Below are 12,270 nucleotides of genomic sequence, written 5' to 3' on the forward strand. Positions count from 1 at the left end.
CTCCAATAACTGGAACTTTAAGAACACCATCAAATATTACAAAAGTCAACACCGGATGCTTTAGAAACAATTACGTTCATATTGGGCCTTATTCCACACCCGGTGAAGTCATTGGGAGCTTCTCTAGTGACTTCACTGGGCTTTGACTCAAACACATTATGTTCAAAGAGAAATAATGGGTGAGTGGAGCTAAACAATATTAGGCCATCTCCATCAGTTAAATTACTTTTTGATGGGGTTTGCAGTTAATGGAAAGTAAGCATACTCTTAGTGCTTTGTTTAATAGCAATGGACTTAAGCACATGATTAAGTGTTTTGCTGTATCAGGGCCGTGTCCTTAATAGGGAAGGGGTTAGAAATAAGGACCATCAAAAAATGAAAAATTAATTCTATGAATTAAAATTTTTGTTTTGTTTAAAAAATTCACAAAGTTTTCCAATATTTTGATGTAATGACTGAAGGAGTAAAATTTTATTTTGCTTAGAATCAAATGGAATTGAAAGGGGAAAAAAACATTTTGAATGCATTTGAACTGAAATGTTTCATTTCTAACTATGTAACTGAAAATAAAAATGGAAAATTCTTACCATACAAAAAGACTTTTTTTTTATGTGGGGGAAAAAAACTGATGAAAAATTTTACACCAGGTCTAGAAAGAGGAGCTCCTGCTTGGAGCCCCCCCGCCCTTCTCTTCCATGTGGAGCGGAGAAAAGTTCCTTGAGTCACAGTCCCTAGAGGGGAGGGAGAGGGATGTCTTGATGGCACCAGATAAATCTTCCATTATGCCAGTGCGAAGTACCTACAGAGCATCAATTTGTGTTGGGGAGAAAAAGGAGGTCAAGGGGTCTGATAGATTTAGATAATGTTTGTATTTGATTGTGGTCTGATTATTATCTTAATCTCAGATCAGTATTCGTGAGGACTCTTCTATGAATAGAACACGGTGAATATGCTACTTCTCCTGCAGTGAGAGAGATCAACAGAGGGGTCCTAAATAAATCAGAACGGTATCCCGTATGAATGCAAGCAGGAAGAAAACCTTTGAGCAGATGAATTTCCTTCGAATTTTAAAAGGCACAGCATAATTACATAGAGTAGGCTTACCTATGGCCAGGGTTTAAATTCAGCTGGAGCTGTCTGGAGCAGAGATCTAGTAAATATTTTAAAACCCTTGGTAGTCCTGGCAACTCCCGTGGGGCTAAAGCCCCGAGCCCCAGCACGCCCCACTCCTTCCCCATGGGGCTAAAGCTCTGGGGCCCAGTGAGCCCCACCCTCCCCCTTGTGGGGCTATGAACCCTGAGCCCCAGTGAGACCCACTCCCTCCCCCGAATGCGTGTGTGTGGGGGAGACAGCTCTGGGAAATAATCTCTGAGAATTTAAGCCCTGCCTATGGCCCATATGTTTTTCCAAATGAAGATACATACAGTGCTAGCATCAGACTTATCTTCATTATGGTGATTTACAGATCAAGCTTTGTAGGATAATAAACATTATGATGCACATGTTCCTCATATGTACACAAAAAGTATGGACCCTGGAATATATTCTTTAGTGATTCAGTTCTCAGAGTTTCAGGGATCAGATCCTGGGTTTAATTCTCTGTATAGTATATATTGTTTTGAAATATACAAACAATTCCAATAACAAGCTGTTTAACTCTTTGAGTCACTGACAACTAGGTGGGAAATGAAGCATGTAGTCTCTAGTAGAGATTGGGACTGTGTGTCTGCTACCATGGATTATAACTCGTGGCCATTTGCAAAAGAAACAATAAGGGCTGGTCTATACTTAGCCGCTAGTTCGGCGGCTGGAAATCGAACTTCCTGGTTCGATTTATCGCGTCTGGTCTGGACGCGATAAATCGAACCAGGAAGTGCTCGCCGTCGACTGCGGTACTCCAGCTCAACGAGAGGAGTACCGCGGAGTCGACGGGGAGCCTGCCTGCCGCGTGTGGACCGCGTCTGAACCGCGGTAAGTTCGAAGTAAGGTATGTCGAATTCAGCTACGTTATTCACGTAGCTGAATTTGCGTACCTTACTTCGACTTGGGGGGTAAGTGTAGACCAAGCCTAAGAAAGGAAGGCATAAGGTTATTACACAATACCAAAAGAAGCATGCAGAAGTTTGGAAGACTAATCAACTTATGCACAAAACAAAGAGAAAATGTATCTAACTACAGAATATAGCTGAGTTTGGATAAATACCAGTAAGTTTCACTGCCTTAAAAAGATACTCCGAAATTTAGAAGACACATGCAAATCTTGAGCTACCAGGATAATGAACCTTTGATAAAAGTTCCTTTATCTTGGTCAGCAACTCACTGGGTACTTACAGAGTCATTCCACTGAACGCCCTCTGCCCAAATTCATGTGAAAGATGCAGAGGGAGGAGAGAAAGAAGAATGTCTCCCTAAAACACAAACATTCTTCCTGGCTTACTCTACTCAATGCCTGTGAGGAAGGGGATGAAGCTGATGTTGATTCCTTTCCCAGTGTTTTTTACCCACTACTCAACTTCCTGAACCAATTTAGGCGAGGGGTGGTGAAGAATTTAGTACTGGGATCCCAGACCAGATACCTCTCTCTTCGTATTTGGGAAGGAGAGAGGAATTACCGGCAGCGGGTAGACGGGGAGAAGTATTTGGTCACATTATCTGAGATATGCTGAATGTCTGTGGCTGAAGATTTGGCCTAATGTTAAATATCTGAATATGAGAGAGTGAAGAGAGAGAATGAGATTCCCCATCAACATGGTGATTATTATTTTATACAGCGCACCAACTAATGCCTTTAAAATCCTGACAGATGTTTTAACTAATAATTGGTTAGTTTTATTATTGTATGAAATGCATTTATGATGCTTTGCATTTATGGACACTCTTCTAGACCAATTCTGTTTGATATAAAATTAAATATAGTTTGTTTTCTCTGTTTAGAAAAAAAATCCAATTCTTCAGAAGCAGCTTCTGAATTTGTATATTTTCCAAATTTTGAACTGAGTTGCTTATTAGGTAGGAGCCAATACAGCAGATTTGGATTTATGAAAACTTCATTTCTATTTTTCAAAAGCTAAATATTTCCAACAGGCAAAATATGTTCAGCATGTCTGTACTACTGTAATTTAAAGAATTTCCAGTAAGTTACACATATCAATAGTAGAGTCCAGAGTAATAGAAGTAGCATTAGACTAACATTACAAATCAAATGAAAGTGAATGGACCATGGCAGGAGATGATGATGCTGGCACCATTAAAGCCAGTGCTATGCAAACAAGAGCAACTATTCACTTTGGAGTTCTTTCTTTCGGAAAGATTTGCTCATTGGCAAGCCCAGGCTGATTCAGTGTTGTTAGACTCAGCCACCCAGTCAATTCATTAACTTTCCCCTCTCTCCCCCTACTCCTGCCCCCCCCCTCACAGCCACAGTTTCAAAATATTTCTAATATTGCCTTGATTTTTTGTCCATTATTAATCTGCTTTTCTTATTATTATTGTTTTTTATTATTTATATTACAGTAGTGCCTTGAGACCCAAACCAGGGATCAGGTACCCTTGTGCTACGCAGCATATTCCTATAGAGTTAAAACAGGACAATATCTGACCCAAAAAGTTTAAAATCTATTTGGGAATGTTTCAAATACTTCTTGAAATACATCAATATATTAATGTAAAAATAACATTTGAAGGGGGAAAGTCAAAAAAAAATTCCATTAAAATGATAAATCATAGCCAGTGACATATCTTTTAATTGAATCATTCAATAAACTAATCCAAAACTTAGTCAACTTTGAGGTAGCATACTGGAGTTCCCTTGATTAAGCAGAAGATCAAAGGAAAAATGCAACTATACTAGCTTGGACTTTACTAAAAAGCTGTTTTGACCAAAAAATGTTAGCTAACGAATTTAATTGTGCTAGAGACAGCACCCCACTGATAATAAAGCTAGGAGATATAGAATCACAGAATCATAGAAGATTAGGGTTGGAAGAGACCTTAGGAGGTCATCTAGTCCAGCCCCCTGCTCAAAGTAGGACCAACCCCAACGAAATCATCCCAGCCAGGGCTTTGTCCAGCCAGGCCTTAAAAACCTCTAAGGATGGAGATTCCACCACCTCCAGAGGTAACCCATTCCAGTGCTTCACCATGCTCCTAGTTACTATGTCATCCATAAGTTATAACTGCATACAAAAAAGCAAATGTAGTTATGGACACAGATTTGCACTACTTGCAATTTATAAAAATCTCCCCTGGGAACCTGAGTAGGAAGCAGGGCTCCATTCTTTTTAACTAAATCTTATTCCCAATGTTATATGGTTGTTGACCACTTTAAAAAAGACAAACATAAAAAGGAAAGACACCCACTCACAACTAAAATTCATTTAGTAAGACAAAAACACTTATACCAACATTGCACCAGTAGTGTGACTAAAGTTCTCTTGTGGGATCCCAAGTGTCTACACCACAATTAAACAGCCGCTTAGCCCAGTTAGCTGACACAGGGCAGCTGCAGGTGTCTAATTACAGCGTAGACGTACCCTTAAGGTCCTGTTCTCCAAAGTGTCCTCAAATCTCACTGAAATTAATGGAGCAAATTCTGTGCTGAGCCAAGGCACAGATCTGTCTCCTAGCTGTGCCTACAGAGCAGTAAATCAATCGGGATGAAGGCAGCAAGCAAACAGCAGTCATAAAGCTACCACCCAAGTCATTCTCCCATCCCCCTTTGGAAACGAAGTCCAAATCCTCCTCACTCTCCCATTGCCATATAAAACAGTGGCTAGTTTAGGCTTCTACTAATAATGACTGGGGAGCAGCCACTCCATAATCCTTACTGCACTGTCCTGACCAACCTCAGGAAACAATCTCAAAGCTTCTCCCTGGGGATGTAAAAGGCCTTCTGTTCCACTCTGGACTTCGCCCAGTGGGAGTGGAGAACACACAAAACTAGGTGGGCCTATATTTACATAAGGATAGACTGTGATAGGTATTACTCACTGTGAGTGAGGCTAATTCATACTTTGAGAGTAGTTCCATTGATACCACAGGTGCTACTCACTGTGAGAAAGGATATCAGAAAGTGTCCCTCTAGTCATCTGTGGTACTTTTATTTATCCTGTTATCTAATTACAGGAATTTGCAAATCAGGTCCAGGGCTGAAGCAAAAACCCAGATGCTACTTTAATCTATAAACTGAAGGTGAATCCACACCTCCCACCCATTCACAACTTTAATTGTTCTGGGCTTTCACTAGGGTTGCCAAGTGTCTGGTTTTTGACCGGAATGCCTGGTCGAAAAGGAACCCTTATGGCTCTGGTCAGCGGTCCGTTAAAAGTCTGGTCGGCGGTGCTATGGGGCTAAATCAGGCTAGTCCCTATCTGTCCTGGCACCGCACTACACCCCGGAAGCAGCCAGCAGGTCTGGCTCCTAGACGGGGGGCAACAGGGTTCCGCATGCAGCCCCTGCCCCAGCACCAGTTCCGCACTCCCATTGGCTGGGAACCATGGCCCCTGGGAGCTGGGGGCATGGTATCTGCAGGTGAGAGCAGCACATTGAGCCAACTAGCCCCCCGCCTAGGAGTCGGATCTGCTGGCCACTTCAGGGGCACAGGATAGGCAGGAAGCCTGCCTTAGCCCCGCTGCACCGCTGACTAGGAGCCGTGTTTATTTTGGGTACATATTTTTAAACTTTAGAATCAGCATGGGGAAATGATGCTGGTGTTGAATGCAAGACAGATTTAATATTAAGAGACACTGGAATTTTAAGACAGAATGGGACAGCATTTGTATTAGAACTCATCCTCTTTAGGGTGTCTCTTCTGGGGCCTGGAAAATTATGGGTAAATATTTCTTAAAGGTTTGCTTTGTATTTGCATTTAAGGGAATTAGCTTCACGATTGTTGCTGAAGGTTAAGATAATAGAGTAGAGGGATTGCTTGGTTTTCTTTTCTTTCTTGCTGTTTATTTTTCAGTTACTGAGTAGGGATGAGAAACAAAAGGGAGGGAAATAAAAACTTACATTTGGAAAATAAAAAGTCCTTACCTGAGACTAATTATTTTGATTCACAAGGACTGTTTAATTACTGAAGAATGAATTACCAATCATTCATGTTATTACAAATTTTAGTTCACCCTCCAACCTCAGATTTAGTCTTTATATCATTTTAACCTCTAATATACATAAATCCTCATATTAACACAGCTACTTTTTCTTCTGAAGAGACTTATGGTATTTCTAGTACATCCTGTCAGAATTGAACTGTGTAAAGCTCTCAAGTGGATTCACTATGTAGAGCACTTACGATGATCAACATGAAAAAAATGTGTTTATTTTAACTTTTTGGTTGTCTTGTATACTTTTGAGATTTTTTTTAAACTAGCTATTTTATTTCCTGCGGTCTAAATGGACTTCACTCTAGCCTCTCCTATTTCTACATTCACTGCTAAAAAAAATAATTGATCTTCTGCTTTAAAATTCCTGCTGTTTCATGAGCTCTGTTACAATTTGACGTAATCTATTTCCCACTGATGTTGAAGAACATAATAAGGTCACAGCAGGGAGGCTTTAGCTTCATTAAAGAACATTATTATAAAAAAATGAAATGATCTAAGGTAAATTGTTTTTGTCCTTGTGGTACAGTTTGCACAGATCTACATTAATCTGAGCATATAAAGCAACAATACATTACAAATGAGACTCCTTATCATTCATTTCACCATGGGAGCCTCTAGTGGCAGATGTAGATGTCAATAGCTCGCATTCCAAGAGATTTCTACCTTTGGTAAATAAAAAGGTATTAAACCTCCCTGCAAGGGTCCAAAATCAGTCAATAAAAAGGTTTATTTCTGCCTTTAAATTGTCTTGGAGACTTTGCTTGTGTCTAGCAAATGTAGATGGCACAATTATTTAAAACAAGTGAATGAGCAAGGAAATGAATTGAAATTTTGACCCACTCAGGCTGCCATTTATCCTGGGAGCCCATAATAGAGGGAATGCACAGAAGGATTTAAGATAGAGCAATCACTGATTCTCTATTAATCTAGTTTAACTGAGACTAAAATCTGACAGAGCGAATTAGAAGTTGCAGGCTGTAAGGTTTATCAATTCATTACTACTTTCGAGGCTCTCCCTTCTCTCTTTCTCTTGGCCTTCAGCTGCTGGCAAAGGATGAGCTTTTACAGTTCAATTTTTCAGTTTATTTTTGACTGCTTTTAATTAAATTTGATGGCCTGCTTCTGCACCAGTGAAGTTATTGGAGTTGCAAAGCACTTTGCTGTTATAATGATGGCTCCCTTGATGTCTGTTCATTATTAACTGCTTTTCAAAAGTGCTGCTCTCAACTCTCATTTTATAAATATTTAAATAACGCTGAATTTCTATAACATAAATATCTGGGCACTGGAGATAGGGATTCGATTGCCTGTTTAATAGGTTTTACATAGCAATATGATTTTTTTAATAAAGTTATATATTATATTATTAAATGGGAAAGTGTTGTCCCTAAATCATGTTACTCATAAGTGTCAGCACAAATTGTAGCAATATTTCAAAATATCAGTAATCAATGAATTAGTCAGTAGTTTATGGGCCTATTGCTTTTGTGAGTGTATTTTTCACACATCTTAATTAATCAGAGTAACAGACAAATTCATAAATAAAATAAAACAAAACACATTTGATATTTGCAATGAGATGTTGGAACAATATTACTCAAATTAACTTCAGTGCTTTCAGGAGTAAACTTTCATCTTTTATAAAGAGATTAAAGGAGCAAGAAGTGAGTTCTTGTGTTGAGAGGGACCTATCTAATTACTAACGATTTTGTTAATGCGTTAAGAGAGACCGCTCAACAGTATAATGAGGAGGAAAAATTAAGTTAGCAGTCCTAAAATCTTCCTTCAGACAAGCTTTTATAGTGCTTAAAATGCTTAAAACAAAGGATTTTTCCCTGCGGCATAATGGGTAGCCACTTTGCCCCAGCTCTCCTGGGCAATGATTGTTAAATCAATATCATTGTCCTCTGAATGTTAAAGGCCAGATTCTGCCACTCTTACTCATGTTGAGTAGTACCTTACTTTGCAAAGAGTGCCACTGACTTCAGTGGAAGTACTCACAGAGGAAAGTTACTCGGGGTGAGTAAGAGTAGCATAACCTGATACTAAATCATTCAGAAGCGAAATCATTTTTGGATCATAAAATGGAAGCAACACAGGAGGTAGATGGGCTGCTACCAAGTTCAAAAGGCATTTACCTATAACCTTGTCATCTCCTCAGCATAAGGACTGTATCTTTCTATGTATTTTTGCAGTGCCTAGAACAAATGGGTCCCCAATTGTTGATTAGATTATGACTTGACCTACAGATCTGCACAGGTGAGCAGAACCTCCATTATACTTCTACATAGGCTACCTGGCTCTTACATCCAGGTGCACAGAAGTCACTGGGCATCACATGCCTGATTAGTGCTCCACCATAGAACAGATGAGGGTAGTGGGTAGGGAGGGACAGGGAACGGGTGGAGTTTTGACTCCGATACACTTGAACATGCCGGCCAATTCAGTCGGTGTTGTGAATGTGACATTAAGAGCCCCTCAATGCCCACTAGCAGAGAGCACACTATACTGTAAATAATATGAGGCCTGGCACACTCACCACCTCCAACACATGGTTATCATAATATGTATCCAAAAGGCGTCTTGGGGTATCAGATGTACTCTGGTTAAGAATATCATTGTGTGATGTATGTAAACGTATATAAAGTGTGTGTGTGTGTGTGTGTTGGAAATATGTTCTTAAAAAGGTTTTAGGGGCAGTGCGTAAATCAAGCCTGTCCAAAACAAAGTAATGTGGCTTTCCCTGTCTTGCTTGATTACAGGCAGAGGACAATGAAAGTACATTCACAAATAAGTCAAACAAAGCAATCAAGCTAACAAGCAGCCAGGGAGCAAACACCTTAGTGAGCTCACCAGGGGAAAGAGTCTGCACCCCCAAGAAGGCTAAGACAATGGCCTTGGAAATACAAGGGGAGCACAAAAACACATTCTAGTTATCCATCACTTAGGAAACAATGGGGACAGCACCTTCTAATTCTGTGCAAGTTGAATGCCCTGACTAGGAGGACTGGAAATGCTGGTCACTTGATGTAAGTGAGAAAACAACTTAGACAAAGATTGTAATCTACTAAAATTCAGTTTTAGTCACTAGAAAGCTTGCTTGTTTTGTCTGTAACCATTTTCTTATCTCTGCTTATGTGATAAATGAATGGGGGCGGGGGTAGCTCCCTTTTATGGACACCCAGCCACAAAGTCACTGTTAGTAGCTATTCTCTACTTGCTTTACTTGTAAAGAGTTTAAAAAAGCCCATAAGTAAAAGGAAGGGAGTGAGCACCTGACCAAAAGAGCCAATTGGAGGGCTAGAACTTTTTAAAATTGGGAAAAACCTTTCCCTTTGTCCGTCTGTCTGTTGTTCTCCGGAGAGAGGGGGCAGAGTAGAACAGGGCTGGAGCTATGCTGTAAAAAGCTGTAAACCAGGTATGAAAATCATACCTAGAACTACTCAATTTGAAACTCCATATATGTAAGTAGATCAGGCAATATCTAGAAAGATGCAATTAGGTTTATCTCTTTTATTTCTGTAAGGCTTGTGGACTCCTCTGTGCTAACCCCCAAATGCTTTTGCTTTGCTTGTAACCGTTAAGCTGGACCTCAAGAAAACCATTCTTGATGCTTAATTATTATATTTGCTCTTTTTAAATCTAGCAATAGCCTAAGTTCCAGAAGTATTTTCTTTCTTTTTGTTTTTAATAACATTTACCTTTTTTAAGAGTAGGATTAGTATTAGGATTTCAGAGTAGGATTAGTAAGTCCTAAGAGGTTTGTGCATATGTTGTTTAATTAGCTGGTGGCAACAGCTGATTTCCTTTGTTTTCTTTCTCAGCTCTTTCCTGGAGGCAGAGTGAAAGGGCTTGAGGGTACCCCACAGGAAGGAATTCCCAAGTGCACCTTCTTGGGGTCTCACAGGATTTTTTATGCACTTGCGGGGTGGCAGCATCTACCCATCCAAGGTCAGAGAAAAGCTGTAACCTTGGGAGTTTAATACCAGCCTGGAGTGGCCAGTATTATTTTTTAGAATCCTTGCGGGCCCCCACTTTCTGAACTTAAAGTGCCAGAGTGGGGAATCAACTTTGACAGCTTAGTATCACTTACATTTCTGTTCTTTGTTAATAAACTTATTTTAAGGTTTACTATAAACCATCTCAGTGCTGTTATATTGAATTAAGTGTGTGTCTTCAGTTAAAGCAACTGACTGGTGTTTATACGGTCTCTTTGGAGGCAGCAAATTTAATAATTTCTGAGAGTGTCCAGTGAGAGGGACTGGATATTACAGAGAGATGTCTCTAGGGAACTAGGATACACAGACTGTTGCCTGCAAGGCAAGGTAAAGAGTAGCAGAATTTCAAGGAGTTGGCTGGTGAAGCAGACAGACCAATATGGCAGGGAGCTGGCACACAGTCTTATCTCTAGCAAAGCTCTCTCTTGCTAAGAGAGAGGGGTAAGAGTGGTTTATGGTTCCAGACTGCCCTGAGAAAAGCATCACAGTGAACAGCAGCAAATTACTACCAGTCCAGAGCAAGGGGAAGCCAGGAGACAACTGCATCCAGAGGTGTGTGTCTGAGTCACAGAACGTTTTAGGGGTTGCAACTGGGTAGGTGCAAGCCATATCTAGCCATTTGATTGGAGTCTCTAGCAATACAAATAAATGCATACATATACATGACAAGGTATGGTGCCTTAACATGGCTGTGTTCTTTAATCTTATGTATCTGACACCCTTCGTGTTAGGGTTTGCTCCTGCAAAGTGCTGGACTTCAGAGGGAACTGAGGGCAGTAGAGGGCACCTCAAATAGGCTCTTACTGCTCATGAAAAAAAATAACTTGTGTTGTCAACAACTCTGTTTACCTTTAATTAAAAAACAAATAGTAACGTAATGAGAAGTCAGGCTACACTCTTCATTGGCAATGATTAGGTGTGAGTTTTCTTCCCCCAGCAAAAAAATACAAAAAACAAAAAATACCCACCAAACCCCAAAAGAAACAACAACAACAAAAACACAGCTATCTATAGCATGGGTGTGAGTGATTGGAAGACACATAGTATCCTAGTGTGCCATATGAGTAAGGAGGTAGGTAGCTAACTGAAACAAGTTATTTTGCTGTCTCAAGTCACCAGAATTTCATAATTAAGGAGTCCCCATCCCCAACAGTCATTGTGAGGGCTTGTCTATACGGAGACACTCAAAAATTAAGCCAAATTAACTAAAAGTGTGAATTTGAACTGCGTTTGTTAAAGCACATTAACTCAGTGTGTGGATGCTCTCATTCAGAAGTAAAGTGGACTGAGTTCAATTTAACTAATTCATCGTGTAGACAAACTCTAATTTGGGGAAGTTGAATAGTACTCTTATCAAAAGACAAAGTATTGTATATGGTGTGTGTAGAATTTCTCCACTTAATACAGAGACAGGAGGCCCCATAAGAGTTGCAATAAAAACTAGCAAAAGATTCTTAGAAAATATTCCCACCTTATTTTAGGGAAAGTGGCAGAGGACTGTAATAATATAATAAAACCCAGATAATTAACACCAATGACTCAGACACTCATTGATAAATACTGTACTTTGCTAGCTGGCAAGTTAGTGAATGGACACCAGTAAAAAAGTAATGGCAATGTATCACAAAAAGTTCATATGTTGTATCAACAGTAGATTAATTTTAAATATATTAATGATAGTACCCTATAAAATATACTAAATATACAGTCAAATGTTTTTGGTTTTTTAAGTAACTTACTAATATCAGACCTCACCTTATAATTTGCTATGGAATCTTTGCTGAGAAGTGGTTAGAGAATACAATTTTGATGTGTATATGGAACAGTAAGTTTCATGTTAACATTTTTGCCTATCTACAGTTGGGGAAACAGAGATATAGCAAGGATCAGACCAAATTTTTCAAATGTTGGTGCCCAAATTAGGTTCTTAAATGCATATTCAGGAAACATTCTTTTACATAATGCATTATCAGCTTATGGAACTCACTACTACAAGACAACACTGAATCCAAGAACTTAGCAGGACTAGATGATAGTTCAAGTGGACCCAGTTTAAAAGTTAATTTCATTTTTAGAGGTGTTGCTGACTCTGGGTTTCCATAGTTTAAGTATTGGGAATATCACTGGAATCATTCATACCTCTAAAATCATAATAAGTTAACCCTTTG

Source organism: Terrapene carolina, unplaced genomic scaffold, assembly GCF_002925995.2.
Source record: "Terrapene carolina triunguis isolate 2854851 unplaced genomic scaffold, T_m_triunguis-2.0 Scaffold113, whole genome shotgun sequence".
NCBI lineage: Eukaryota > Metazoa > Chordata > Testudines > Emydidae > Terrapene > Terrapene triunguis.